Here is a 20,691-nt window from a genome sequence, read left to right on the forward strand (position 1 = left end):
TGTCATATGGCACTCGCGACGTATACGCTGAAATTGAATGTAAATAAAACGTCTTTTGTAGTGGGCGCCGCTCCACTGCAGTGTCACACATGGTGAATAAATAGGAAAACAGTAGAACGTCTGTGTAGGGTCATGTTTTTACCTACAGTGCCACCTGCCTGAATGTGTATAAGCATCTGTGGCATCACTCCTTCGCAGCCAAATTGCCACACTAGCTGTGTATCTCTAACAAAGTTGACGTATGTCCTCACCTCGGTGACGGTTAAAACGATTTCGTTCCCGGGTGGGCTTGAACCACCAACATTTCGGTTAACAGCCGAACGCGCTAGCCGATTGCGCCACGGAGGCGTTGACTTCGGCTCACTTTGCTCTCTATATCAACGCAATTCGTACACATTCTGCAGGAATCTCGCAGAATGGTAGCATCTGCTTATGCCTCTTCACATGGATAACGTGCATGCACACTGTAGCGACGCTCATAAACGAATGACATTATACTACAAAATGCATACAAACCACTGTTCTGCCTATGCATTCAGAAAACCTCCTAGGCCAGTAGAATACTTGTCATAGGTTGTAGAACATCCCTTTCATTCAGTGTACTGCCATGTGATAGACATTGCTCGAGGTAGCTCCGCACGTTGCAGGAAAGTTAAAAAAATGGATGCCTTCTGTGAGGTTCGAACTCACGACTCCTGGTTTACGAGACCAGTGCTCTACCACTGAGCTAAGAAGGCGGCAGCTTTGAAATTGCGAGCTATCCCCGAATTCTCACTTCATCACACTGAATCTTGCAGCCCTCGACCAGATAATTGATTTGGCGCACTGCTGCTGCTGGGAGTGTCCACATTGCCGTTCACCAAATCTCTCGACTGTTTCGCCCTTACGATCGGCAACGACCGTCAGGCCACCAAAAGTTTGCAGTCTGCAATTTCTTGTCCTAGTGCACAGCTTTTGGGATAATGTGGCTCGACTGCGAAATGCGCCTTTCGGCTCCACTCTCTGGCTACAGTTTGCTGTTGTTCACAGTGGCACTGGCGTTGCCCATGGGGCTTCATGTAAGGCGACTGCACGTCGCTCGGCCAACAGCGGCCTACTGCAGATCGACACTTAAGAGACACAAAATACAAATCGACATCGAGAGACAGGCCCTGTCATATGGCACTCGCGACGTATACGCTGAAATTGAATGTAAATAAAACGTCTTTTGTAGTGGGCGCCGCTCCACTGCAGTGTCACACATGGTGAATAAATAGGAAAACAGTAGAACGTCTGTGTAGGGTCATGTTTTTACCTACAGTGCCACCTGCCTGAATGTGTATAAGCATCTGTGGCATCACTCCTTCGCAGCCAAATTGCCACTCTAGCTGTGTATCTCTAACAAAGTTGACGTATGTCCTCACCTCGGTGACGGTTAAAACGATGTCGCCCCCGGGTGGGCTTGAACCACCAACCTTTCGGTTAACAGCCGAACGCGCTAGCCGATTGCGCCACGTAGGCGTTGACTTTGGCTCACTTGTGCTCTCTATATCAACGCAATTCGTACACATTCTGCAGGAATCTCGCAGAATGGTAGCATCTGCTTATGCCTCTTCACATGGATAACGTGCATGCACACTGTAGCGACGCTCATAAACGAATGACATTATACTACAAAATGCATACAAACCACTGTTCTGCCTATGCATTCAGAAAACCTCCTAGGCCAGTAGAATACTTGACATAGGTTGTAGAACATCCCTTTCATTCAGTGTACTGCCATGTGATAGATATTGCTCGAGGTAGCTCCGCACGTTGCAGGAAAGTTAAAAAAATGGATGCCTTCTGTGAGGTTCGAACTCACGACTCCTGGTTTACGAGACCAGTGCTCTACCACTGAGCTAAGAAGGCGGCAGCTTTGAATTTGCGAGCTATCGCCGAATTCTCACTTCATCACACTGAATCTTGCAGCCCTCGACCAGATAATTGATTTGGCGCACTGCTGCTGCTGGGAGTGTCCACATTGCCGTTCACCAAATCTCTCGACTGTTTCGCCCTTACGATCGGCGACGACCGTCAGGCCACCAAAAGTTTGCAGTCTGCAATTTCTTGTCCTAGTGCACAGCTTTTGGGATAACGTGGCTCGACTGCGAAATGCGCCTTTCGGCTCCACTCTCTGGCTACAGTTTGCTGTTGTTCACAGTGGCACTGGCGTTGCCCATGGGGCTTCATGTAAGGCGACTGCACGTCGCTCGGCCAACAGCGGCCTACTGCAGACCGACACTTAAGAGACACAAAATACAAATCGACATCGAGAGACAGGCCCTGTCATATGGCACTCGCGACGTATACGCTGAAATTGAATGTAAATAAAACGTCTTTTGTAGTGGGCGCCGCTCCACTGCAGTGTCACACATGGTGAATAAATAGGAAAACAGTAGAACGTCTGTGTAGGGTCATGTTTTTACCTACAGTGCCACCTGCCTGAATGTGTATAAGCATCCGTGGCATCACTCCTTCGCAGCCAAATTGCCACACTAGCTGTGTATCTCTAACAAAGTTGACGTATGTCCTCACCTCGGTGACGGTTAAAACGATGTCGCCCCCGGGTGGGCTTGAACCACCAACATTTCGGTTAACAGCCGAACGCGCTAGCCGATTGCGCCACGGAGGCGTTGACTTTGGCTCACTTGTGCTCTCTATATCAACGCAATTCGTACACATTCTGCAGGAATCTCGCAGAATGGTAGCATCTGCTTATGCCTCTTCACATGGATAACGTGCATGCACACTGTAGCGACGCTCATAAACGAATGACATTATACTACAAAATGCATACAAACCACTGTTCTGCCTATGCATTCAGAAAACCTCCTAGGCCAGTAGAATACTTGTCATAGGTTGTAGAACATCCCTTTCATTCAGTGTACTGCCATGTGGTAGACATTGCTCGAGGTAGCTCCGCACGTTGCAGGAAAGTTAAAAAAATCGATGCCTTCTGTGAGGTTCGAACTCACGACTCCTGGTTTACGAGACCAGTGATGTACCACTGAGCTAAGAAGGCGGCAGCTCTGAATTTGCGAGCTATCCCCGAATTCTCACTTCATCACACTGAATCTTGCAGCCCTCGACCAGATAATTGATTTGGCGCACTGCTGCTGCTGGGAGTGTCCACATTGCCGTTCACCAAATCTCTCGACTGTTTCGCCCTTACGATCGGCGACGACCGTCAGGCCACCAAAAGTTTGCAGTCTGCAATTTCTTGTCCTAGTGCACAGCTTTTGGGATAACGTGGCTCGACTGCGAAATGCGCCTTTCGGCTCCACTCTCTGGCTACAGTTTGCTGTTGTTCACAGTGGCACTGGCGTTGCCCATGGGGCTTCATGTAAGGCGACTGCACGTCGCTCGGCCAACAGCGGCCTACTGCAGACCGACACTTAAGAGACACAAAATACAAATCGACATCGAGAGACAGGCCCTGTCATATGGCACTCGCGACGTATACGCTGAAATTGAATGTAAATAAAACGTCTTTTGTAGTGGGCGCCGCTCCACTGCAGTGTCACACATGGTGAATAAATAGGAAAACAGTAGAACGTCTGTGTAGGGTCATGTTTTTACCTACAAGCCACCTGCCTGAATGTGTATAAGCATCTGTGGCATCACTCCTTCGCAGCCAAATTGCCACACTAGCTGTGTATCTCTAACAAAGTTGACGTATGTCCTCACCTCGGTGACGGTTAAAACGATTTCGCCCCCGGGTGGGCTTGAACCACCAACCTTTCGGTTAACAGCCGAACGCGCTACCCAATTGCGCCACGGAGGCGTTGACTTTGGCTCACTTGTGCTCTCTATATCAACGCAATTCGTACACATTCTGCAGGAACTTCGCAGAATGGTAACATCTGCTTATGCCTCTTCACATGGATAACGTGCATGCACACTGTAGCGACGCTCATAAACGAATGACATTATACTACAAAATGCATACAAACCACTGTTCTGCCTATGCATTCAGAAAACCTCCTAGGCCAGTAGAATACTTGACATAGGTTGTAGAACATCCCTTTCATTCAGTGTACTGCCATGTGATAGATATTGCTCGAGGTAGCTCCGCACGTTGCAGGAAAGTTAAAAAAATCGATGCCTTCTGTGAGGTTCGAACTCACGACTCCTGGTTTACGAGACCAGTGCTCTACCACTGAGCTAAGAAGGCGGCAGCTTCGAATTTGCGAGCTATCGCCGAATTCTCACTTCATCACACTGAATCTTGCAGCCCTCGACCAGATAATTGATTTGGCGCACTGCTGCTGCTGGGAGTGTCCACATTGCCGTTCACCAAATCTCTCGACTGTTTCGCCCTTACGATCGGCGACGACCGTCAGGCCACCAAAAGTTTGCAGTCTGCAATTTCTTGTCCTAGTGCACAGCTTTTGGGATAATGTGGCTCGACTGCGAAATGCGCCTTTCGGCTCCACTCTCTGGCTACAGTTTGCTGTTGTTCACAGTGGCACTGGCGTTGCCCATGGGGCTTCATGTAAGGCGACTGCACGTCGCTCGGCCAACAGCGGCCTACTGCAGATCGACACTTAAGAGACACAAAATACAAATCGACATCGAGAGACAGGCCCTGTCATATGGCACTCGCGACGTATACGCTGAAATTGAATGTAAATAAAACGTCTTTTGTAGTGGGCGCCGCTCCACTGCAGTGTCACACATGGTGAATAAATAGGAAAACAGTAGAACGTCTGTGTAGGGTCATGTTTTTACCTACAGTGCCACCTGCCTGAATGTGTATAAGCATCTGTGGCATCACTCCTTCGCAGCCAAATTGCCACACTAGCTGTGTATCTCTAACAAAGTTGACGTATGTCCTCACCTCGGTGACGGTTAAAACGATGTCGCCCCCGGGTGGGCTTGAACCACCAACCTTCCGGTTAACAGCCGAACGCGCTAGCCGATTGCGCCACGGAGGCGTTGACTTTGGCTCACTTGTGCTCTCTATATCAACGCAATTCGTACACATTCTGCAGGAATCTCGCAGAATGGTAGCATCTGCTTATGCCTCTTCACATGGATAACGTGCATGCACACTGTAGCGACGCTCATAAACGAATGACATTATACTTCAAAATGCATACAAACCACTGTTCTGCCTATGCATTCAGAAAACCTCCTAGGCCAGTAGAATACTTGACATAGGTTGTAGAACATCCCTTTCATTCAGTGTACTGCCATGTGATAGATATTGCTCGAGGTAGCTCCGCACGTTGCAGGAAAGTTAAAAAAATCGATGCCTTCTGTGAGGTTCGAACTCACGACTCCTGGTTTACAAGACCAGTGCTCTACCACTGAGCTAAGAAGGCGGCAGCTTTGAATTTGCGAGCTATCGCCGAATTCTCACTTCATCACACTGAATCTTGCAGCCCTCGACCAGATAATTGATTTGGCGCACTGCTGCTGCTGGGAGTGTCCACATTGCCGTTCACCAAATCTCTCGACTGTTTCGCCCTTACGATCGGCGACGACCGTCAGGCCACCAAAAGTTTGCAGTCTGCAATTTCTTGTCCTAGTGCACAGCTTTTGGGATAACGTGGCTCGACTGCGAAATGCGCCTTTCGGCTCCACTCTCTGGCTACAGTTTGCTGTTGTTCACAGTGGCACTGGCGTTGCCCATGGGGCTTCATGTAAGGCGACTGCACGTCGCTCGGCCAACAGCGGCCTACTGCAGACCGGCACTTAAGAGACACAAAATACAAATCGACATCGAGAGACAGGCCCTGTCATATGGCACTCGCGACGTATACGCTGAAATTGAATGTAAATAAAACGTCTTTTGTAGTGGGCGCCGCTCCACTGCAGTGTCATACATGGTGAATAAATAGGAAAACAGTAGAACGTCTGTGTAGGGTCATGTTTTTACCTACAGTGCCACCTGCCTGAATGTGTATAAGCACCTGTGGCATCACTCCTTCGCAGCCAAATTGCCACACTAGCTGTGTATCTCTAACAAAGTTGACGAATTTCCTCACCTCGGTGACGGTTAAAACGATTTCGCCCCCGGGTGGGCTTGAACCACCAACCTTTCGGTTAACAGCCGAACGCGCTAGCCGATTGCGCCACGGAGGCGTTGACTTTGGCTCACTTGTGCTCTTTATATCAACGCAATTTGTACACATTCTGCAGGAATCTCGCAGAATGGTAGCATCTGCTTATGCCTCTTCACATGGATAACGTGCATGCACACTGTAGCGACGCTCATAAACGAATGACATTATACTACAAAATGCATACAAACCACTGCTCTGCCTATGCATTCAGAAAACCTCCTAGGCCAGTAGAATACTTGACATAGGTTGTAGAACATCCCTTTCATTCAGTGTACTGCCATGTGATAGATATTGCTCGAGGTAGCTCCGCACGTTGCAGGAAAGTTAAAAAAATGGACGCCTTCTGTGAGGTTCGAACTCACGACTCCTGGTTTACGAGACCAGTGCTCTACCACTGAGCTAAGAAGGCGGCAGCTTTGAAATTGCGAGCTATCGCCGAATTCTCACTTCATCACACTGAATCTTGCAGCCCTCGACCAGATAATTGATTTGGCGCACTGCTGCTGCTGGGAGTGTCCACATTGCCGTTCACCAAATCTCTCGACTGTTTCGCCCTTACGATCGGCGACGACCGTCAGGCCACCAAAAGTTTGCAGTCTGCAATTTCTTGTCCTAGTGCACAGCTTTTGGGATAACGTGGCTCGACTGCGAAATGCGCCTTTCGGCTCCACTCTCTGGCTACAGTTTGCTGTTGTTCACAGTGGCACTGGCGTTGCCCATGGGGCTTCATGTAAGGCGACTGCACGTCGCTCGGCCAACAGCGGCCTACTGCAGACCGACACTTAAGAGACACAAAATACAAATCGACATCGAGAGACAGGCCCTGTCATATGGCACTCGCGACGTATACGCTGAAATTGAATGTAAATAAAACGTCTTTTGTAGTGGGCGCCGCTCCACTGCAGTGTCACACATGGTGAATAAATAGGAAAACAGTAGAACTTCTGTGTAGGGTCATGTTTTTACCTACAGTGCCACCTGCCTGAATGTGTATAAGCATCTGTGGCATCACTCCATCGCAGCCAAATTGCCACACTAGCTGTGTATCTCTAACAAAGTTGACGTATGTCCTCACCTCGGTGACGGTTAAAACGATGTCGCCCCCGGGTGGGCTTGAACCACCAACCTTTCGGTTAACAGCCGAACGCGCTAGCCGATTGCGTCACGGAGGCGTTGACTTTGGCTCACTTGTGCTCTCTATATCAACGCAATTCGTACACATTCTGCAGGAATCTCGCAGAATGGTAGCATCTGCTTATGCCTCTTCACATGGATAACGTGCATGCACACTGTAGCGACGCTCATAAACGAATGACATTTTACTACAAAATGCATACAAACCACTGTTCTGCCTATGCATTCAGAAAACCTCCTAGGCCAGTAGAATACTTGACATAGGTTGTAGAACATCCCTTTCATTCAGTGTACTGCCATGTGATAGATATTGCTCGAGGTAGCTCCGCACGTTGCAGGAATGTTAAAAAAATGGATGCCTTCTGAGAGGTTCGAACTCACGACTCCTGGTTTACGAGACCAGTGCTCTACCGCTGAGCTAAGAAGGCGGCAGCTTTGAAGTTGCGAGGTATCCCCGAATTCTCACTTCATCACACTGAATCTTGCAGCCCTCGACCAGATAATTGATTTGGCGCACTGCTGCTGCTGGGAGTGTCCACATTGCCGTTCACCAAATCTCTCGACTGTTTCGCCCTTACGATCGGCGACGACCGTCAGGCCACCAAAAGTTTGCAGTCTGCAATTTCTTGTCCTAGTGCACAGCTTTTGGGATAACGTGGCTCGACTGCGAAATGCGCCTTTCGGCTCCACTCTCTGGCTACAGTTTGCTGTTGTTCACAGTGGCACTGGCGTTGCCCATGGGGCTTCATGTAAGGCGACTGCACGTCGCTCGGCCAACAGCGGCCTACTGCAGACCGACACTTAAGAGACACAAAATACAAATCGACATCGAGAGACAGGCCCTGTCATATGGCACTCGCAACGTATACGCTGAAATTGAATGTAAATAAAACGTCTTTTGTAGTGGGCGCCGCTCCACTGCAGTGTCACACATGGTGAATAAATAGGAAAACAGTAGAACGTCTGTGTAGGGTCATGTTTTTACCTACAGTGCCACCTGCCTGAATGTGTATAAGCATCTGTGGCATCACTCCTTCGCAGCCAAATTGCCACACTAGCTGTGTATCTCTAACAAAGTTGACGTATGTCCTCACCTCGGTGACGGTTAAAACGATGTCGCCCCCGGGTGGGCTTGAACCACCAACCTTTCGGTTAACAGCCGAACGCGCTAGCCGATTGCGCCACGGAGGCGTTGACTTTGGCTCACTTGTGCTCTCTATATCAACGCAATTCGTACACATTCTGCAGGAATCTCGAAGAATGGTAGCATCTGCTTATGCCTCTTCACATGGATAACGTGCATGCACACTGTAGCGACGCTCATAAACGAATGACATTATACTACAAAATGCATACAAACCACTGTTCTGCCTATGCATTCAGAAAACCTCCTAGGCCAGTAGAATACTTGACATAGGTTGTAGAACATCCCTTTCATTCAGTGTACTGCCATGTGATAGATATTGCTCGAGGTAGATCCGCACGTTGCATGAAAGTTAAAAAAATGGATGCCTTCTGTGAGGTTAGAACTCACGAATCCTGGTTTATGAGACCAGTGCTCTACCACTGATCTAAGAACGCGGCAGCTTTGAAATTGCGAGCTATCCCCGAATTCTCACTTCATCACACTGAATCTTGCAGCCCTCGACCAGATAATTGATTTGGCGCACTGCTGCTGCTGGGAGTGTCCACATTGCCGTTCACCAAATCTCTCGACTGTTTCGCCCTTACGATCGGCGACGACCGTCAGGCCACCAAAAGTTTGCAGTCTGCAATTTCTTGTCCTAGTGCACAGCTTTTGGGATAACGTGGCTCGACTGCGAAATGCGCCTTTCGGCTCCACTCTCTGGCTACAGTTTGCTGTTGTTCACAGTGGCACTGGCGTTGCCCATGGGGCTTCATGTAAGGCGACTGCACGTCGCTCGGCCAACAGCGGCCTACTGCAGACCGACACTTAAGAGACACAAAATACAAATCGACATCGAGAGACAGGCCCTGTCATATGGCACTCGCGACGTATACGCTGAAATTGAATGTAAATAAAACGTCTTTTGTAGTGGGCGCCGCTCCACTGCAGTGTCACACATGGTGAATAAATAGGAAAACAGTAGAACGTCTGTGTAGGGTCATGTTTTTACCTACAGTGCCACCTGCCTGAATGTGTATAAGCATCTGTGGCATCACTCCTTCGCAGCCAAATTGCCACACTAGCTGTGTATCTCTAACAAAGTTGACGTATGTCCTCACCTCGGTGACGGTCAAAACGATGTCGCCCCCGGGTGGGCTTGAACCACCAACCTTTCGGTTAACAGCCGAACGCGCTAACCGATTGCGCCACGGAGGCGTTGACTTTGGCTCACTTGTGCTCTCTATATCAACGCAATTCGTACACATTCTGCAGGAATCTCGCAGAATGGTAGCATCTGCTTATGCCTCTACACATGGATAACGTGCATGCACACTGTAGCGACGCTCATAAACGAATGACATTTTACTACAAAATGCATACAAACCACTGTTCTGCCTATGCATTCAGAAAACCTCCTAGGCCAGTAGAATACTTGACATAGGTTGTAGAACATCCCTTTCATTCAGTGTACTGCCATGTGATAGATATTGCTCGAGGTAGCTCCTCACGTTGCAGGAAAGTTAAAAAAATGGATGCCTTCTGTGAGGTTCGAACTCACGACTCCTGGTTTACGAGACCAGTGCTCTACCACTGAGCTAAGAAGGCGGCAGCTTTGAAATTGCGAGCTATCCCTGAATTCTCACTTCATCACACTGAATCTTGCAGCCCTCGACCAGATAATTGATTTGGCGCACTGCTGCTGCTGGGAGTGTCCACATTGCCGTTCACCAAATCTCTCGACTGTTTCGCCCTTACGATCGGCGACGACCGTCAGGCCACCAAAAGTTTGCAGTCTGCAATTTCTTGTCCTAGTGCACAGCTTTTGGGATAACGTGGCTCGACTGCGAAATGCGCCTTTCGGCTCCACTCTCTGGCTACAGTTTGCTGTTGTTCACAGTGGCACTGGCGTTGCCCATGGGGCTTCATGTAAGGCGACTGTACGTCGCTCGGCCAACAGCAGCCTACTGCAGACCGACACTTAAGAGACACAAAATACAAATCGACATCGAGAGACAGGCCCTGTCATATGGCACTCGCGACGTATACGCTGAAATTGAATGTAAATAAAACGTCTTTTGTAGTGGGCGCCGCTCCACTGCAGTGTCACACATGGTGAATAAATAGGAAAACAGTAGAACGTCTGTGTAGGGTCATGTTTTTACCTACAGTGCCACCTGCCTGAATGTGTATAAGCATCTGTGGCATCACTCCTTCGCAGCCAAATTGCCACACTAGCTGTGTATCTCTAACAAAGTTGACGTATGTCCTCACCTCGGTGACGGTTAAAACGATGTCGCCCCCGGGTGGGCTTGAACCACCAACCTTTCGGTTAACAGCCGAACGCGCTAGCCGATTGCGCCACGGAGGCGTTGACTTTGGCTCACTTGTGCTCTCTATATCAACGCAATTCGTACACATTCTGCAGGAAACTCGCAGAATGGTAGCATCTGCTTATGCCTCTTCACATGGATATCGTGCATGCACACTGTAGCGACGCTCATAAACGAATGACATTATACTACAAAATGCATACAAACCACTGTTCTGCCTATGCATTCAGAAAACCTCCTAGGCCAGTAGAATACTTGACATAGGTTGTAGAACATCCCTTTCATTCAGTGTACTGCCATGTGATAGATATTGCTCGAGGTAGCTCCGCACGTTGCAGGAAAGTTAAAAAAATGGATGCCTTCTGTGAGGTTCGAACTCACGACTCCTGGTTTACGAGACCAGTGATGTACCACTGAGCTAAGAAGGCGGCAGCTCTGAATTTGCGAACTATCCCCGAATTCTCACTTCATCACACTGAATCTTGCAGCCCTCGACCAGATAATTGATTTGGCGCACTGCTGCTGCTGGGAGTGTCCACATTGCCGTTCACCAAATCTCTCGACTGTTTCGCCCTTACGATCGGCGACGACCGTCAGGCCACCAAAAGTTTGCAGTCTGCAATTTCTTGTCCTAGTGCACAGCTTTTGGGATAACGTGGCTCGACTGCGAAATGCGCCTTTCGGCTCCACTCTCTGGCTACAGTTTGCTGTTGTTCACAGTGGCACTGGCGTTGCCCATGGGGCTTCATGTAAGGCGACTGCACGTCGCTCGGCCAACAGCGGCCTACTGCAGACCGACACTTAAGAGACACAAAATACAAATCGACATCGAGAGACAGGCCCTGTCATATGGCACTCGCGACGTATACGCTGAAATTGAATGTAAATAAAACGTCTTTTGTAGTGGGCGCCGCTCCACTGCAGTGTCACACATGGTGAATAAATAGGAAAACAGTAGAACGTCTGCGTAGGGTCATGTTTATACCTACAGTGCCACCTGCCTGAATGTGTATAAGCATCTGTGCCATCACTCCTTCGCAGCCAAATTGCCACACTAGCTGTGTATCTCTAACAAAGTTGACGTATGTCCTCACCTCGGTGACGGTTAAAACGACTTCGCCCCCAGGTGGGCTTGAACCACCAACCTTTCGGTTAACAGCCGAACGCGCTAGCCGATTGCGCCACAGAGGCGTTGACTTTGGCTCACTTGTGCTCTCTATATCAACGCAATTCGTACACATTCTGCAGGAATCTCGCAGAATGGTAGCATCTGCTTATGCCTCTTCACATGGATAACGTGCATGCACACTGTAGCGACGCTCATAAACGAATGACATTATACTACAAAATGCATACAAACCACTGTTCTGCCTATGCATTCAGAAAACCTCCTAGGCCAGTAGAATACTTGACATAGGTTGTAGAACATCCCTTTCATTCAGTGTACTGCCATGTGATAGATATTGCTCGAGGTAGCTCCGCACGTTGCAGGAAAGTTAAAAAAATGGAAGCCTTCTGTGAGGTTCGAACTCACGACTCCTGGTTTACGAGACCAGTGCTCTACCACTGAGCTAAGAAAGCGGCAGCTTTGAATTTGCGAGCTATCGCCGAATTCTCACTTCATCACACTGAATCTTGCAGCCCTCGACCAGATAATTGATTTGGCGCACTGCTGCTGCTGGGAGTGTCCACATTGCCGTTCACCAAATCTCTCGACTGTTTCGCCCTTACGATCGGCGACGACCGTCAGGCCACCAAAAGTTTGCAGTCTGCAATTTCTTGTCCTAGTGCACAGCTTTTGGGATAACGTGGCTCGACTGCGAAATGCGCCTTTCGGCTCCACTCTCTGGCTACAGTTTGCTGTTGTTCACAGTGGCACTGGCGTTGCCCATGGGGCTTCATGTAAGGCGACTGCACGTCGCTCGGCCAACAGCGGCCTACTGCAGACCGACACTTAAGAGACACAAAATACAAATCGACATCGAGAGACAGGCCCTGTCATATGGCACTCGCGACGTATACGCTGAAATTGAATGTAAATAAAACGTCTTTTGTAGTGGGCGCCGCTCCACTGCAGTGTCACACATGGTGAATAAATAGGAAAACAGTAGAACGTCTGTGTAGGGTCATGTTTTTACCTACAGTGCCACCTGCCTGAATGTGTATAAGCATCTGTGGCATCACTCCTTCGCAGCCAAATTGCCACACTAGCTGTGTATCTCTAACAAAGTTGACGTATGTCCTCACCTCGGTGACGGTTAAAACGATTTCGCCCCCGGGTGGGCTTGAACCACCAACCTTTCGGTTAACAGCCGAACGCGCTAGCCGATTGCGCCACGGAGGCGTTGACTTTGGCTCACTTGTGCTCTCTATATCAACGCAATTCGTACACATTCTGCAGGAAACTCGCAGAATGGTAACATCTGCTTATGCCTCTTCACATGGATAACGTGCATGCACACTGTAGCGACGCTCATAAACGAATGACATTATACTACAAAATGCATACAAACCACTGTTCTGCCTATGCATTCAGAAAACCTCCTAGGCCAGTAGAATACTTGACATAGGTTGTAGAACATCCCTTTCATTCAGTGTACTGCCATGTGATAGATATTGCTCGAGGTAGCTCCGCACGTTGCAGGAAAGTTAAAAAAATGGATGCCTTCTGTGAGGTTCGAACTCACGACTCCTGGTTTACGAGACCAGTGCTCTACCACTGAGCTAAGAAGGCGGCAGCTTTGTATTTGCGAGCTATCGCCGAATTCTCACTTCATCACACTGAATCTTGCAGCCCTCGACCAGATAATTGATTTGGCGCACTGCTGCTGCTGGGAGTGTCCACATTGCCGTTCACCAAATCTCTCGACTGTTTCGCCCTTACGATCGGCGACGACCGTCAGGCCACCAAAAGTTTGCAGTCTGCAATTTCTTGTCCTAGTGCACAGCTTTTGGGATAACGTGGCTCGACTGCGAAATGCGCCTTTCGGCTCCACTCTCTGGCTACAGTTTGCTGTTGTTCACAGTGGCACTGGCGTTGCCCATGGGGCTTCATGTAAGGCGACTGCACGTCGCTCGGCCAACAGCGGCCTACTGCAGACCGACACTTAAGAGACACAAAATACAAATCGACATCGAGAGACAGGCCCTGTCATATGGCACTCGCGACGTATACGCTGAAATTGAATGTAAATAAAACGTCTTTTGTAGTGGGCGCCGCTCCACTGCAGTGTCACACATGGTGAATAAATAGGAAAACAGTAGAACGTCTGTGTAGGGTCATGTTTTTACCTACAGTGCCACCTGCCTGAATGTGTATAAGCATCTGTGGCATCACTCCTTCGCAGCCAAATTGCCACTCTAGCTGTGTATCTCTAACAAAGTTGACGTATGTCCTCACCTCGGTGACGGTTAAAACGATGTCGCCCCCGGGTGGGCTTGAACCACCAACCTTTCGGTTAACAGCCGAACGCGCTAGCCGATTGCGCCACGTAGGCGTTGACTTTGGCTCACTTGTGCTCTCTATATCAACGCAATTCGTACACATTCTGCAGGAATCTCGCAGAATGGTAGCATCTGCTTATGCCTCTTCACATGGATAACGTGCATGCACACTGTAGCGACGCTCATAAACGAATGACATTTTACTACAAAATGCATACAAACCACTGTTCTGCCTATGCATTCAGAAAACCTCCTAGGCCAGTAGAATACTTGACATAGGTTGTAGAACATCCCTTTCATTCAGTGTACTGCCATGTGATAGATATTGCTCGAGGTAGCTCCGCACGTTGCAGGAAAGTTAAAAAAATGGATGCCTTCTGTGAGGTTCGAACTCACGACTCCTGGTTTACGAGACCAGTGCTCTACCACTGAGCTAAGAAGGCGGCAGCTTTGAATTTGCGAGCTATCGCCGAATTCTCACTTCATCACACTGAATCTTGCAGCCCTCGACCAGATAATTGATTTGGCGCACTGCTGCTGCTGGGAGTGTCCACATTGCCGTTCACCAAATCTCTCGACTGTTTCGCCCTTACGATCGGCGACGACCGTCAGGCCACCAAAAGTTTGCAGTCTGCAATTTCTTGTCCTAGTGCACAGCTTTTGGGATAACGTGGCTCGACTGCGAAATGCGCCTTTCGGCTCCACTCTCTGGCTACAGTTTGCTGTTGTTCACAGTGGCACTGGCGTTGCCCATGGGGCTTCATGTAAGGCGACTGCACGTCGCTCGGCCAACAGCGGCCTACTGCAGACCGACACTTAAGAGACACAAAATACAAATCGACATCGAGAGACAGGCCCTGTCATATGGCACTCGCGACGTATACGCTGAAATTGAATGTAAATAAAACGTCTTTTGTAGTGGGCGCCGCTCCACTGCAGTGTCACACATGGTGAATAAATAGGAAAACAGTAGAACGTCTGTGTAGGGTCATGTTTTTACCTACAGTGCCACCTGCCTGAATGTGTATAAGCATCTGTGGCATCACTCCTTCGCAGGCAAATTGCCACACTAGCTGTGTATCTCTAACAAAGTTGACGTATGTCCTCACCTCGGTGACGGTTAAAACGATTTCGCCCCCGGGTGGGCTTGAACCACCAACCTTTCGGTTAACAGCCGAACACGCTAGCCGATTGCGCCACGGAGGCGTTGACTTTGGCTCACTTGTGCTCTCTATATCAACGCAATTCGTACACATTCTGCAGGAATCTCGCAGAATGGTAACATCTGCTTATGCCTCTTCACATGGATAACGTGCATGCACACTGTAGCGACGCTCATAAACGAATGACATTATACTACAAAATGCATACAAACCACTGTTCTGCCTATGCATTCAGAAAACCTCCTAGGCCAGTAGAATACTTGTCATAGGTTGTAGAACATCCCTTTCATTCAGTGTACTGCCATGTGATAGACATTGCTCGAGGTAGCTCCGCACGTTGCAGGAAAGTTAAAAAAATGGATGCCTTCTGTGAGGTTCCAACTCACGACTCCTGGTTTACGAGACCAGTGCTCTACCACTGAGCTAAGAAGGCGGCAGCTTTGAATTTGCGAGCTATCGCCGAATTCTCACTTCATCACACTGAATCTTGCAGCCCTCGACCAGATAATTGATTTGGCGCACTGCTGCTGCTGGGAGTGTCCACATTGCCGTTCACCAAATCTCTCGACTGTTTCGCCCTTACGATCGGCGACGACCGTCAGGCCACCAAAAGTTTGCAGTCTGCAATTTCTTGTCCTAGTGCACAGCTTTTGGGATAACGTGGCTCGACTGCGAAATGCGCCTTTCGGCTCCACTCTCTGGCTACAGTTTGCTGTTGTTCACAGTGGCACTGGCGTTGCCCATGGGGCTTCATGTAAGGCGACTGCACGTCGCTCGGCCAACAGCGGCCTACTGCAGACCGACACTTAAGAGACACAAAATACAAATCGACATCGAGAGACAGGCCCTGTCATATGGCACTCGCGACGTATACGCTGAAATTGAATGTAAATAAAACGTCTTTTGTAGTGGGCGCCGCTCCACTGCAGTGTCACACATGGTGAATAAATAGGAAAACAGTAGAACGTCTGTGTAGGGTCATGTTTTTACCTACAGTGCCACCTGCCTGAATGTGTATAAGCATCTGTGGCATCACTCCATCGCAGCCAAATTGCCACACTAGCTGTGTATCTCTAACAAAGTTGACGTATGTCCTCACCTCGGTGACGGTTAAAACGATTTCGCCCCCGGGTGGGCTTGAACCAGCAACCTTTCGGTTAACAGCCGAACGCGCTAGCCGATTGCGCCACGGAGGCGTTGACTTTGGCTCACTTTTGCTCTCTATATCAACGCAATTCGTACACATTCTGCAGGAATCTCGCAGAATGGTAGCATCTGCTTATGCCTCTTCACATGGGTAACGTGCATGCACACTGTAGCGACGCTCATAAACGAATGACATTATACTACAAAATGCATACAAACCACTGTTCTGCCTATGCATTCAGAAAACCTCCTAGGCCAGTAGAATACTTGTCATAGGTTGTAGAACATCCCTCTCATTCAGTGTACTGCCATGTGATAGACATTGCTCGAGGTAGCTCCGCACGTTGCAGGAAAATTAAAAAAATGGATGCCTTCTGAGAGGTTCGAACTCACGACTCCTGGTTTACGAGACCAGTGATGTACCGCTGAGCTAAGAAGGCGGCAGCTCTGAATTTGCGAGCTATCCCCGAATTCTCCCTTCATCACACTGAATCTTGCAGCCCTCGACCAGATAATTGATTTGGCGCACTGCTGCTGCTGGGAGTGTCCACATTGCCGTTCACCAAATCTCTCGACTGTTTCGCCCTTACGATCGGCGACGACCGTCAGGCCACCAAAAGTTTGCAGTCTGCAATTTCTTGTCCTAGTGCACAGCTTTTGGGATAACGTGGCTCGACTGCGAAATGCGCCTTTCGGCTCCACTCTCTGGCTACAGTTTGCTGTTGTTCACAGTGGCACTGGCGTTGCCCATGGGGCTTCATGTAAGGCGACTGCACGTCGCTCGGCCAACAGCGGCCTACTGCAGACCGACACTTAAGAGACACAAAATACAAATCGACATCGAGAGACAGGCCCTGTCATATGGCACTCGCGACGTATACGCTGAAATTGAATGTAAATAAAACGTCTTTTGTAGTGGGCGCCGCTCCACTGCAGTGTCACACATGGTGAATAAATAGGAAAACAGTAGAACGTCTGTGTAGGGTCATGTTTTTACCTACAGTGCCACCTGCCTGAATGTGTATAAGCATCTGTGGCATCACTCCTTCGCAGCCAAATTGCCACACTAGCTGTGTATCTCTAACAAAGTTGACGTATGTCCTCACCTCGGTGACGGTTAAAACGATTTCGCCCCCGGGTGGGCTTGAACCACGAACCTTTCGGTTAACAGCCGAACGCGCTAGCCGATTGCGCCACGGAGGCGTTGACTTTGGCTCACTTGTGCTCTCTATATCAACGCAATTCGTACACATTCTGCAGGAATCTCGCAGAATGGTAGCATCTGCTTATGCCTCTTCACATGGATAACGTGCATGCACACTGTAGCGACGCTCATAAACGAATGACATTATACTACAAAATGCATACAAACCACTGTTCTGCCTATGCATTCAGAAAACCTCCTAGGCCAGTAGAATACTTGACATAGGTTGTAGAACATCCCTTTCATTCAGTGTACTGCCATGTGATAGATATTGCTCGAGGTAGCTCCGCACGTTGCAGGAAAGTTAAAAATATGGATGCCATCTGTGAGGTTCGAACTCACGACTCCTGGTTTACGAGACCAGTGCTCTACCGCTGAGCTAAGAAGGCGGCAGCTTTGAAGTTGCGAGCTATCGCCGAATTCTCACTTCATCACACTGAATCTTGCAGCCCTCGACCAGATAATTGATTTGGCGCACTGCTGCTGCTGGGAGTGTCCACATTGCCGTTCACCAAATCTCTCGACTGTTTCGCCCTTACGATCGGCGACGACCGTCAGGCCACCAAAAGTTTGCAGTCTGCAATTTCTTGTCCTAGTGCACAGCTTTTGGGATAACGTGGCTCGACTGCGAAATGCGCCTTTCGGCTCCACTCTCTGGCTACAGTTTGCTGTTGTTCACAGTGGCACTGGCGTTGCCCATGGGGCTTCATGTAAGGCGACTGCACGTCGCTCGGCCAACAGCGGCCTACTGCAGACCGACACTTAAGAGACACAAAATACAAATCGACATCGAGAGACAGGCCCTGTCATATGGCACTCGCGACGTATACGCTGAAATTGAATGTAAATAAAACGTCTTTTGTAGTGGGCGCCGCTCCACTGCAGTGTCACACATGGTGAATAAATAGGAAAACAGTAGAACGTCTGTGTAGGGTCATGTTTTTACCTACAGTGCCACCTGCCTGAATGTGTATAAGCATCTGTGGCATCACTCCATCGCAGCCAAATTGCCACACTAGCTGTGTATCTCTAACAAAGTTGACGTATGTCCTCACCTCGGTGACGGTTAAAACGATTTCGCCCCCGGGTGGGCTTGAACCAGCAACCTTTCGGTTAACAGCCGAACGCGCTAGCCGATTGCGCCACGGAGGCGTTGACTTTGGCTCACTTTTGCTCTCTATATCAACGCAATTCGTACACATTCTGCAGGAATCTCGCAGAATGGTAGCATCTGCTTATGCCTCTTCACATGGATAACGTGCATGCACACTGTAGCGACGCTCATAAACGAATGACATTATACTACAAAATGCATACAAACCACTGTTCTGCCTATGCATTCAGAAAACCTCCTAGGCCAGTAGAATACTTGTCATAGGTTGTAGAACATCCCTCTCATTCAGTGTACTGCCATGTGATAGACATTGCTCGAGGTAGCTCCGCACGTTGCAGGAAAATTAAAAAAATGGATGCCTTCTGAGAGGTTCGAACTCACGACTCCTGGTTTACGAGACCAGTGATGTACCGCTGAGCTAAGAAGGCGGCAGCTCTGAATTTGCGAGCTATCCCCGAATTCTCCCTTCATCACACTGAATCTTGCAGCCCTCGACCAGATAATTGATTTGGCGCACTGCTGCTGCTGGGAGTGTCCACATTGCCGTTCACCAAATCTCTCGACTGTTTCGCCCTTACGATCGGCGACGACCGTCAGGCCACCAAAAGTTTGCAGTCTGCAATTTCTTGTCCTAGTGCACAGCTTTTGGGATAACGTGGCTCGACTGCGAAATGCGCCTTTCGGCTCCACTCTCTGGCTACAGTTTGCTGTTGTTCACAGTGGCACTGGCGTTGCCCATGGGGCTTCATGTAAGGCGACTGCACGTCGCTCGGCCAACAGCGGCCTACTGCAGACCGACACTTAAGAGACACAAAATACAAATCGACATCGAGAGACAGGCCCTGTCATATGGCACTCGCGACGTATACGCTGAAATTGAATGTAAATAAAACGTCTTTTGTAGTGGGCGCCGCTCCACTGCAGTGTCACACATGGTGAATAAATAGGAAAACAGTAGAACGTCTGTGTAGGGTCATGTTTTTACCTACAGTGCCACCTGCCTGAATGTGTATAAGCATCTGTGGCATCACTCCTTCGCAGCCAAATTGCCACACTAGCTGTGTATCTCTAACAAAGTTGACGTATGTCCTCACCTCGGTGACGGTTAAAACGATTTCGCCCCCGGGTGGGCTTGAACCACGAACCTTTCGGTTAACAGCCGAACGCGCTAGCCGATTGCGCCACGGAGGCGTTGACTTTGGCTCACTTGTGCTCTCTATATCAACGCAATTCGTACACATTCTGCAGGAATCTCGCAGAATGGTAGCATCTGCTTATGCCTCTTCACATGGATAACGTGCATGCACACTGTAGCGACGCTCATAAACGAATGACATTATACTACAAAATGCATACAAACCACTGTTCTGCCTATGCATTCAGAAAACCTCCTAGGCCAGTAGAATACTTGACATAGGTTGTAGAACATCCCTTTCATTCAGTGTACTGCCATGTGATAGATATTGCTCGAGGTAGCTCCGCACGTTGCAGGAAAGTTAAAAAAATGGATGCCATCTGTGAGGTTCGAACTCACGACTCCTGGTTTACGAGACCAGTGCTCTACCGCTGAGCTAAGAAGGCGGCAGCTTTGAAATTGCGAGCTATCGCCGAATTCTCACTTCATCACACTGAATCTTGCAGCCCTCGACCAGATAATTGATTTGGCGCACTGCTGCTGCTGGGAGTGTCCACATTGCCGTTCACCAAATCTCTCGACTGTTTCGCCCTTACGATCGGCGACGACCGTCAGGCCACCAAAAGTTTGCAGTCTGCAATTTCTTGTCCTAGTGCACAGCTTTTGGGATAACGTGGCTCGACTGCGAAATGCGCCTTTCGGCTCCACTCTCTGGCTACAGTTTGCTGTTGTTCACAGTGGCACTGGCGTTGCCCATGGGGCTTCATGTAAGGCGACTGCACGTCGCTCGGCCAACAGCG

General features: G+C 49.1%; 33 non-coding genes across 33 annotated transcripts; all 33 read right to left on the reverse strand.

Annotated features, from left to right (window-relative positions):
• Positions 1-274: 274 nt before the first annotated feature.
• On the reverse strand, positions 275-348 carry Trnan-guu (transfer RNA asparagine (anticodon GUU)). The gene has a single exon. It is a non-coding gene; the product is annotated as a tRNA-Asn (tRNA).
• Positions 349-665: 317 nt separating this feature from the next.
• Trnat-cgu (transfer RNA threonine (anticodon CGU)) lies at positions 666-737 on the reverse strand. The gene has a single exon. It is a non-coding gene; the product is annotated as a tRNA-Thr (tRNA).
• Positions 738-1,426: 689 nt separating this feature from the next.
• On the reverse strand, positions 1,427-1,500 carry Trnan-guu (transfer RNA asparagine (anticodon GUU)). Its single transcript has one exon. It is a non-coding gene; the product is annotated as a tRNA-Asn (tRNA).
• Positions 1,501-1,818: 318 nt separating this feature from the next.
• On the reverse strand, positions 1,819-1,890 carry Trnat-cgu (transfer RNA threonine (anticodon CGU)). Its single transcript has one exon. It is a non-coding gene; the product is annotated as a tRNA-Thr (tRNA).
• Positions 1,891-2,579: 689 nt separating this feature from the next.
• Positions 2,580-2,653, reverse strand: Trnan-guu (transfer RNA asparagine (anticodon GUU)). The gene has a single exon. It is a non-coding gene; the product is annotated as a tRNA-Asn (tRNA).
• A 318-nt stretch (positions 2,654-2,971) lies between these two features.
• On the reverse strand, positions 2,972-3,043 carry Trnat-cgu (transfer RNA threonine (anticodon CGU)). Its single transcript has one exon. It is a non-coding gene; the product is annotated as a tRNA-Thr (tRNA).
• Positions 3,044-3,731: 688 nt separating this feature from the next.
• Trnan-guu (transfer RNA asparagine (anticodon GUU)) lies at positions 3,732-3,805 on the reverse strand. The gene has a single exon. It is a non-coding gene; the product is annotated as a tRNA-Asn (tRNA).
• Positions 3,806-4,123: 318 nt separating this feature from the next.
• Trnat-cgu (transfer RNA threonine (anticodon CGU)) lies at positions 4,124-4,195 on the reverse strand. Its single transcript has one exon. It is a non-coding gene; the product is annotated as a tRNA-Thr (tRNA).
• Positions 4,196-4,884: 689 nt separating this feature from the next.
• On the reverse strand, positions 4,885-4,958 carry Trnan-guu (transfer RNA asparagine (anticodon GUU)). The gene has a single exon. It is a non-coding gene; the product is annotated as a tRNA-Asn (tRNA).
• A 318-nt stretch (positions 4,959-5,276) lies between these two features.
• Trnat-ugu (transfer RNA threonine (anticodon UGU)) lies at positions 5,277-5,348 on the reverse strand. Its single transcript has one exon. It is a non-coding gene; the product is annotated as a tRNA-Thr (tRNA).
• A 689-nt stretch (positions 5,349-6,037) lies between these two features.
• Trnan-guu (transfer RNA asparagine (anticodon GUU)) lies at positions 6,038-6,111 on the reverse strand. The gene has a single exon. It is a non-coding gene; the product is annotated as a tRNA-Asn (tRNA).
• A 318-nt stretch (positions 6,112-6,429) lies between these two features.
• On the reverse strand, positions 6,430-6,501 carry Trnat-cgu (transfer RNA threonine (anticodon CGU)). Its single transcript has one exon. It is a non-coding gene; the product is annotated as a tRNA-Thr (tRNA).
• Positions 6,502-7,190: 689 nt separating this feature from the next.
• Positions 7,191-7,264, reverse strand: Trnan-guu (transfer RNA asparagine (anticodon GUU)). Its single transcript has one exon. It is a non-coding gene; the product is annotated as a tRNA-Asn (tRNA).
• A 318-nt stretch (positions 7,265-7,582) lies between these two features.
• Positions 7,583-7,654, reverse strand: Trnat-cgu (transfer RNA threonine (anticodon CGU)). Its single transcript has one exon. It is a non-coding gene; the product is annotated as a tRNA-Thr (tRNA).
• Positions 7,655-8,343: 689 nt separating this feature from the next.
• Trnan-guu (transfer RNA asparagine (anticodon GUU)) lies at positions 8,344-8,417 on the reverse strand. Its single transcript has one exon. It is a non-coding gene; the product is annotated as a tRNA-Asn (tRNA).
• Positions 8,418-9,496: 1,079 nt separating this feature from the next.
• On the reverse strand, positions 9,497-9,570 carry Trnan-guu (transfer RNA asparagine (anticodon GUU)). The gene has a single exon. It is a non-coding gene; the product is annotated as a tRNA-Asn (tRNA).
• A 318-nt stretch (positions 9,571-9,888) lies between these two features.
• Trnat-cgu (transfer RNA threonine (anticodon CGU)) lies at positions 9,889-9,960 on the reverse strand. Its single transcript has one exon. It is a non-coding gene; the product is annotated as a tRNA-Thr (tRNA).
• Positions 9,961-10,649: 689 nt separating this feature from the next.
• Positions 10,650-10,723, reverse strand: Trnan-guu (transfer RNA asparagine (anticodon GUU)). Its single transcript has one exon. It is a non-coding gene; the product is annotated as a tRNA-Asn (tRNA).
• Positions 10,724-11,041: 318 nt separating this feature from the next.
• Positions 11,042-11,113, reverse strand: Trnat-cgu (transfer RNA threonine (anticodon CGU)). Its single transcript has one exon. It is a non-coding gene; the product is annotated as a tRNA-Thr (tRNA).
• Positions 11,114-11,802: 689 nt separating this feature from the next.
• Trnan-guu (transfer RNA asparagine (anticodon GUU)) lies at positions 11,803-11,876 on the reverse strand. Its single transcript has one exon. It is a non-coding gene; the product is annotated as a tRNA-Asn (tRNA).
• Positions 11,877-12,194: 318 nt separating this feature from the next.
• On the reverse strand, positions 12,195-12,266 carry Trnat-cgu (transfer RNA threonine (anticodon CGU)). The gene has a single exon. It is a non-coding gene; the product is annotated as a tRNA-Thr (tRNA).
• A 689-nt stretch (positions 12,267-12,955) lies between these two features.
• On the reverse strand, positions 12,956-13,029 carry Trnan-guu (transfer RNA asparagine (anticodon GUU)). Its single transcript has one exon. It is a non-coding gene; the product is annotated as a tRNA-Asn (tRNA).
• Positions 13,030-13,347: 318 nt separating this feature from the next.
• On the reverse strand, positions 13,348-13,419 carry Trnat-cgu (transfer RNA threonine (anticodon CGU)). Its single transcript has one exon. It is a non-coding gene; the product is annotated as a tRNA-Thr (tRNA).
• A 689-nt stretch (positions 13,420-14,108) lies between these two features.
• Positions 14,109-14,182, reverse strand: Trnan-guu (transfer RNA asparagine (anticodon GUU)). Its single transcript has one exon. It is a non-coding gene; the product is annotated as a tRNA-Asn (tRNA).
• Positions 14,183-14,500: 318 nt separating this feature from the next.
• On the reverse strand, positions 14,501-14,572 carry Trnat-cgu (transfer RNA threonine (anticodon CGU)). Its single transcript has one exon. It is a non-coding gene; the product is annotated as a tRNA-Thr (tRNA).
• Positions 14,573-15,261: 689 nt separating this feature from the next.
• On the reverse strand, positions 15,262-15,335 carry Trnan-guu (transfer RNA asparagine (anticodon GUU)). The gene has a single exon. It is a non-coding gene; the product is annotated as a tRNA-Asn (tRNA).
• Positions 15,336-15,653: 318 nt separating this feature from the next.
• Positions 15,654-15,725, reverse strand: Trnat-cgu (transfer RNA threonine (anticodon CGU)). Its single transcript has one exon. It is a non-coding gene; the product is annotated as a tRNA-Thr (tRNA).
• A 689-nt stretch (positions 15,726-16,414) lies between these two features.
• On the reverse strand, positions 16,415-16,488 carry Trnan-guu (transfer RNA asparagine (anticodon GUU)). The gene has a single exon. It is a non-coding gene; the product is annotated as a tRNA-Asn (tRNA).
• A 1,079-nt stretch (positions 16,489-17,567) lies between these two features.
• Positions 17,568-17,641, reverse strand: Trnan-guu (transfer RNA asparagine (anticodon GUU)). Its single transcript has one exon. It is a non-coding gene; the product is annotated as a tRNA-Asn (tRNA).
• Positions 17,642-17,959: 318 nt separating this feature from the next.
• On the reverse strand, positions 17,960-18,031 carry Trnat-cgu (transfer RNA threonine (anticodon CGU)). Its single transcript has one exon. It is a non-coding gene; the product is annotated as a tRNA-Thr (tRNA).
• A 689-nt stretch (positions 18,032-18,720) lies between these two features.
• Positions 18,721-18,794, reverse strand: Trnan-guu (transfer RNA asparagine (anticodon GUU)). Its single transcript has one exon. It is a non-coding gene; the product is annotated as a tRNA-Asn (tRNA).
• Positions 18,795-19,873: 1,079 nt separating this feature from the next.
• On the reverse strand, positions 19,874-19,947 carry Trnan-guu (transfer RNA asparagine (anticodon GUU)). The gene has a single exon. It is a non-coding gene; the product is annotated as a tRNA-Asn (tRNA).
• Positions 19,948-20,265: 318 nt separating this feature from the next.
• On the reverse strand, positions 20,266-20,337 carry Trnat-cgu (transfer RNA threonine (anticodon CGU)). Its single transcript has one exon. It is a non-coding gene; the product is annotated as a tRNA-Thr (tRNA).
• Positions 20,338-20,691: the final 354 nt, after the last annotated feature.

The sequence above is a fragment of the Schistocerca gregaria genome, chromosome 5 (genome assembly GCF_023897955.1).
Source record: "Schistocerca gregaria isolate iqSchGreg1 chromosome 5, iqSchGreg1.2, whole genome shotgun sequence".
Lineage (NCBI taxonomy): Eukaryota > Metazoa > Arthropoda > Insecta > Orthoptera > Acrididae > Schistocerca > Schistocerca gregaria.